Source organism: Pygoscelis adeliae, unplaced genomic scaffold (genome assembly GCF_000699105.1).
Source record: "Pygoscelis adeliae isolate BGI_AS28 unplaced genomic scaffold, ASM69910v1 Scaffold130, whole genome shotgun sequence".
Taxonomy (NCBI): domain Eukaryota; kingdom Metazoa; phylum Chordata; class Aves; order Sphenisciformes; family Spheniscidae; genus Pygoscelis; species Pygoscelis adeliae.
In genome coordinates this window covers 2,712,754-2,719,510 of record NW_008824031.1, presented here as the reverse complement: position 1 = coordinate 2,719,510, position 6,757 = coordinate 2,712,754, and positions in this window count along the sequence as shown.

Here is a 6,757-nt window from a genome sequence, read left to right as displayed (position 1 = left end):
CCTGAGAGATGACAGCACTGGACTAAAAGCCATAGGATTTAGTGATGTGCAGATTTTAAGAGAGACACACTAGACCAAAGTGCTTTGGTAATTGGGCCTTTCCGAATTCAGCCCACATCTCCGGGTGGACAGTCCTGGCTTCACTGATATGCACAGTGACATGCACGGGTGACTCAGTTCCTCACCTACTAATCTATGTAAAGCACAAAGAGTATGTGCAATTACATATTCACAAAGGGTGTGGCAGCATTTGGCTGACCTCCATTTGCAAATCTTGTGTTTAGTTTAGCTGGTATGAACTTTAATAGGAGAAAACCTAGAAACCCCAATCCAACATGAAGAGACCGTGAAACCTGGCAATGTGTGGAGCATCCCGAAGGAAGGGTGCATCTGCAGTGAGTGGGGAGGCAGAGCCTCCTTCCCTGGAGGAATTAGGGCTCACAGGCTGCAGGTCCCGCATCTCCCAGCACAGCTTCACAGGCTGCCCCATCACCTGCCTCCGCTTTGCACAGCCTGGGTCAAAAGCTGGTGCTGGGGACCAAATGGGGAGGAGTCAGCATCCCTGAGCGTTGGGGAGGAAGGATATTTCGGGAATGGGCTATAGGCCAGTAAGCTTTGGTGTGACACCAACAAAACCGTGCTTTGCCACACTGTAGATTGAAATCCATGAGAGCAATTGCTGCCGCCTTGCATGACTTAAAAGAGGATGTGGCCACACCACCCACACTGATATCCTTGAAATACAAAATAGCTCTTCTGTAGCCACAGTAATAGAGATGGCAGCTAATGTCAGGGGATTTCATCACTTATCAGTGCAGCAACCACAGATTTCCCCCTTAGCAAAGGTGCAAGTCCACGCTGCTGGGAGGGAGGCAAATCTCACCTCCTGGGGGGAAACCAGAGGAAATGCAATGGAGCAGATGGACACATCAGGCTGTTCAGGTGCATGTTACTGGGAAGGTTAATTGTGTTTTTTAAAGCAATATGAAGTTTTTAAGGCTACTGTGAAGTGAATGTTTGCACATGCTGACACCATTTCTCCTTGCTACCTAGGGCTTTCTCCTCTAGAAATCAGGTTAAAAAAAAAATCCTTTTGAACTGACCAAATTGGAGGCTTCCCTACAAACCCATTTTCCATCTTTTCTCTGGGTTTTGTCCCCTCAGAGGTTTTTGGTTGCTTCTTTCACCTCTCCACAAGTCTTAGATGTTCACCCTAGCTCCCCTCCCAACACTACCCAGTGGTGCCCTTGGACCTTGTTCTCCTAATCCTCCCACCCTTCACTCAGCAGATGGGACACACCAAGGCACATCATGGACCAGCACCCAGAAAGGCCATCATTTGAGGACAAGGAATTCATTGCTATTTATCTAAGTAGTTTTCATCCAAATAGGACAGAGCACTTGAACTGTAATAACTCTCCTAATGGACTAATAAAAGAGGAAAACTTATTTAGCAGAAAAGCTGAGCTCTCAAAAGTACTCATTAATGTTGGAATGGCTGTGATGGGGAGAGATTAGCTCTAAAAGGGTGGAGATTATAACAAACTCTCGGGTAGAACAATATTGGTCCTGGAGTCTTCAAGAGCTTTTGAGCCCTATCCCAAAGGCTGGAGCCCTACCCCAAAGGCTGGAGGCCAACCCCCAAGTCCCATTGGCAAGAGCAGTGCAGCCTGAGAGCTAAACCAAGTGTACAGATTAGATAAAATATCAGGATAAAGTTAACAGTGCTATGTCCTAGTTAACGGAGGGTTGTTTCTGCTCTTTGGTATCATTGCAGTCCCCTCTACCCTACAGCAACGCTACAAGAAGTGGTGACAGCCATCTGAGCTGTGGGGCAGGGACTGTCATCTTGATGCTCCTGCACAGTGGACCCCTGGTCTTTGGCAAGGTCCCAACCTCAACTTCACACGTGGTGACACAGCCCCTTCGCAATCTACACGGGCCTATGCAGACCCAAAAAGGTTGGTTGAAGCTACCCACTCCCTCTGTTTAACATGTGGGGAGTGATAGAGGTATTTCCAATGCCCCAAGAGAGGCATTTGACCCAGCAGGATCCTGGCAGCCACCCGCTTGTGACAAGCTTGTGCAGACACTCCTGGACCACACCGGCCTTGAGGTCCCTTGGTCAGCAAGCAGATGTGAAAGGAATGTCATCTGCAGAGGCCACACTTCACTCAGAGGTGTTGTTGCTGTCCTGCCTGGGCACAGGTGGTTTGCAGAAAGCAGCTCTGAGCAGCCTTGTGTCCCTTCCCCAGGGTGCTCGGGATGGGGCATCCCATTCCACCTCCGAGGGATCACAGGGCTTGGAGTAACTCAGGAGAGGCAGGTAGGACCCACAGACCAGCCCTGTGATCTCACGGGGCAGAGAGACCCATAAGAGTTACTGAAAAAGGGGGCCAAACCAAACCACGGTAACTCTTGCACACGCTGGGTGGGCTAGACCTGCTCCTGGAGGAACCTTGGCAGCTTGCGAAGATCTCACAGGTAACACTGTTAATCCTGGAGCTGGCAAAACACAGCGCGAGCAGTAATCCAGATAACCTTTGCTGTATATCAGCAAGAGAAACATAGGAGGTGCCCTAGAGAAATAAGGCTGCGGAAATAGAGACTAAGAAGGTGGGAGAGCAGCCTTCAAGTACCTGCCATGCCTCTGGCTGTGCTCAGAAGTCTTTTGTTGGTCTTTGTTTAACTGTCCAGCTCAGCATCTCCTTCTGATCCATTAAAATATCACAAAGACGAAAGTATTACTGTGGAATGCATGAACTGCCCAAGCTCCCATTTTTGTTTGATTTGATTTCTGTATGAAGCCTCTCTCAGGGAGCTCAGATTGCATTTACTTGGGGAACATTTTGTCAGATCAGCACGTACAGCATGAAATCAATAGCAGCTTTTGAAGAAAGACCAGATTCATCCGTCGTCCAGAACAACCTCTTAAGCCAACTTTTCTTGGGTAGAAACCACAGTTAAGAAAAGGAAAAGGTTCCACCTTCCTTCCACCTACCTCAAAACCTCACCCTCCATGTCCCCTGTGGGCGAGGGGCAAAAGTCCATCTCTCCATGTAACCCTATTTCTGTACAAAAACCTATTTCTGTACAAAATAACTCTATTTCTATCCAGGTATGATGTTGTTCTTTCCAGTGTAAGTTTCTACTATCTCATATGAACAACTCTATACCACAAGCTTCAGTTTATTATTTCTGCTTTCAGTAGTACATGTTTTTCAAGTCAAGCTATATTGAAATGTATGAGAATGGGCAATTAGTATCATTTTGAATAATAAACTGTACAAAATAATTTAATAACTAGGAAACATGTTATGATCTTACAATCTTACCTCTACTTCCAGTATTCAGGACTGATGAATTGGGAGTCCTGAAATTCTGAATTCTCTGAATTCTGAAGCTCTTGGTAGACAAATATATGCAGGGTATGCCCAAAAGGACAAGGGTGGGCATCAGCCCCCAGAGGCTGATGTGACTGGTCTCGGGAGCCAGTGATGGCTCCCATGGCTGTTCTGTTTAGGTGTTTCACCCACATGTCATCAGGGCAGCCTGTGAGGTCTGGTGAAGGAGGTGTTCCTCTCTAGGACAGGCTGAGAAGTCACCTAGGGGCCGGGGACAGTGTCATCTCGCCCAGCAGCAAAGAGCTGCTTGTCGGACAGCTGCTGCAGGAGGGAAATCCCTGCCTACATATGTAAGGATGGGAAACAACCATTGCTGTAATCAAGTGGTTGTCTATCTCCTGGATAAGGAGGGAACAGGAAGAGTTCCCAGGAGGAAGGTGATAGCTGCCTGGATGTCCTGGGAAGACGTCAGAGGAGGATGGTTGTGCCGTGGGAGGGGAGGGTGATCTGACACCAGCACCAGGAAGGGGGACCCAGAGCTGGTCTCTGAGCAAAGCTCTTTAACTACTGATCGTTCCTGCAGGTGAGCCTCTGTCAGAGGCTGCCAATGGGCACAAGCCAGAGCACAGGAGTGGGAAGAGACAGGGGGCCCTGCTGGTGTAGCATCTTTCATGTCTTCATTTGCAATGGTGTTCCCAGGTGGAAGAACAAATTATGAACACCTGGCTCTGCCTGTGCTCTTTAACCTGGCTTGAGTGATTGCAGTGTGAGGTGACTGGGTAGCAATGGATTATCCTGACGGACTATGGCATTCCTCCTCCAAAGACACAGCAAACCCACAATCAGGGGCTGAAGCACCATAATACAGTGCTCCAGCTCCCCCAGATACTCCTAGCCACAGGCATGACACATGAGGGCAGCAAAGGCATCTCCTGGGGGCTTGGTGGCTCTCCGGTACACAGCACGAGCTGGGGGCAAGTGCCTGGACACGGGCAGAGCCACAGGAGGGACGTCACAGCTGCAACTGAAAGCCAGACAGACAGCCTTCAAGGTCAGACAACCGGCTTAGGACATGTGGCTCTATATTTGGCAGTGACGCAGTTAGCTAGAAGCAAGTACTCATTTTCCATTGATCTGTAGGCAGGGCAACTGTCACAAAGGTAACATGAGCACCATCAGCGACAGATGATATGTTGTCGAGGTTCAGACCATCTGACTCTCCTATTTTCCGTGTGGTCAACAGTTCTTAATGCAGTTTCGCTTCTCTTGGAAAAAAACAGGCAGAGAATGGGTTATTTCCCTCCTGCTATATAGTACCAAGCATGCCAAGAAATGGTGTGGTATTTCCACAACCTCAGGGAGAGGTTTCCTTTCCCAGACAGGATTTCTTTGTCAATCTGCAAAGCTTCGGTGCTGTCAGCCACGGCTGTGCTGCACACAGAAGCCAATTTGAGGCCAAAATGCTTTCAAGAATGAAGTTTCAGGCAGCAGTGCGTGCTGAGCCAAAATTTAGCTAAACAGCTGCAGGAACCTGGAGGAGGGAGTACCCTACCCTGCCCTCTGCTGCCCCTCAGCCGCAGGAACCACAGCCCTGCAGGTACACCTTCACCAGTCTGCAAGCAACCAGTCCCACAAACAACAGCACCTTGTCCTAAACTCAACCCTGCCTTCAGCCACAGCTTCCAGAAAACAGAGGCTCTTCTTGAGCTGCTTGGCCAGAGGTCTCTCCTAGCCCCAATCTAGGAGATAGCTGCCATCTGCCCAGATCAAGGCATTTTCTTTATGGCAGAGGAGTGTGTTGCTCAGCATGTCTGCTCTCCAGTCATTGTCTGTCCTTCATCCAGCTGAATTCAAGTAATGTCATTAGTGAAGGTCATCAAGCATCACATATCATCTCTTATAGCCGACCAAAATGTCTAAATGCTGCACGTTATGCAGATCAGTTGAGGGGGGAGCAGGAAGGAGAGGGAGATGACCGCAAAATAAGAGAGTGTCCACATGCATTGCACAATGCTGAAGCCATGGGATGGAATTACCCCTGGCTTACATCAAGTCAGAAATACGCTGAGCTGTGTCTGCTGGGGCCCCAAGGGTGCCACTCCCAGTGGGCATTGATCCTGCTCCAGCGGCTCTGCTGGCCACCGGGCACATGCAGCACCAGCTGATGGAGTGGTGGTCAGCCACCTCCATCCCCACCCAGCCCTGACAGATGCTGTTATCTCACTTACCTCTGACAAGAACCCATCTAAGCTGGGAGGGAAAGGAAACCTAGGGATGAGTTGTGTGTGCAGCATGGGGAGCTGGCCGTGGGGAGCTCAGAGTGCATCCTGCCGAGGTCTGGGGCAAAGATCGTGGCCTCGCTGCAAGGAGACGACGTGCGCACCAAGCTTCCTCCTGAAGCCAGGTGTCAGGGCCACATGGTGTCGGTCTCAGAGGGAAGCTGGTAGCTCTGGAAAGCAGATTGGTCCTTCTCACTTATCACATGGAGGAGACAGGTAATTCATCAGCAGTGTGCAACCTTTTGAAGTCCCCGATGTGGCTGCTCAGCTGTGAAGAGGAGGAAACCTCTGCAGTCTTAGCCCAGGTAGCAGTTGCACCTTTGGCTAAAAAACTGCTCCTCCCAAGAACTACCTGGAAACATCACTGTGGGCAAACAGAGGACAGAGGTGCGCAGGGAGCCCATGGCAGTTGAGCATCCATCAGACCAGCAGCTGGGCAAGTGCTGTCCTCAGCCTCCCTCCGGCCTCTGCCGTGGGACCGTGGGCGCTGTGTTTACCCTGCGCAGAAGCAAGACAGATGGCAAGTTCATCAGCCCAGGAATGCACATGCCCTACGAGTCCTCCATCTCATGTTTCCTCTGCCCTCTGCTCTCTTACTTTTCTCCCCTGTCCAACATGTGCTTTAGCCTGTAGCTCTTTAGGGAAGAGGCTATCATGTGTGAGGCTGGCTTGGTGCCTAGCCAAACCTGCTTTTCCAATATAAGTGGAGCTGTCAAGCCTCTCCAGCAGCACAGCAGAGCAGCGCGGATAGATTTCACCGTGCCCCAGTCCAGCTGACACAGCCACAATGTGCATCCATCAGGTCAGCCCACATCAAGCAAAAATTGAGGACATCAGGCATTATTTTTATTGGCTTTCCTCCACGCAGTTGAATTGTGTTTGCTTCGCTTTGCGTTTGTTTGCTTTAATTTATCCCTTATTACAGGAAAGCATCGGCAAGACAGCTTTGAGCAATCTCAGGTCTCATAAAGTTACCAATGGCTGGGAGAAATCAAACCCAAACAGCCTGCGTAGTTCAGTCAAAAACCTGTAAGTTGAGTTAATATAATAGAGTCCATATTGCTGCACCTATACTTAGTTTTAACCACACAAGTGATTTTGAGTCATGTGTTTCTGCATAGATTTAAGCATGTA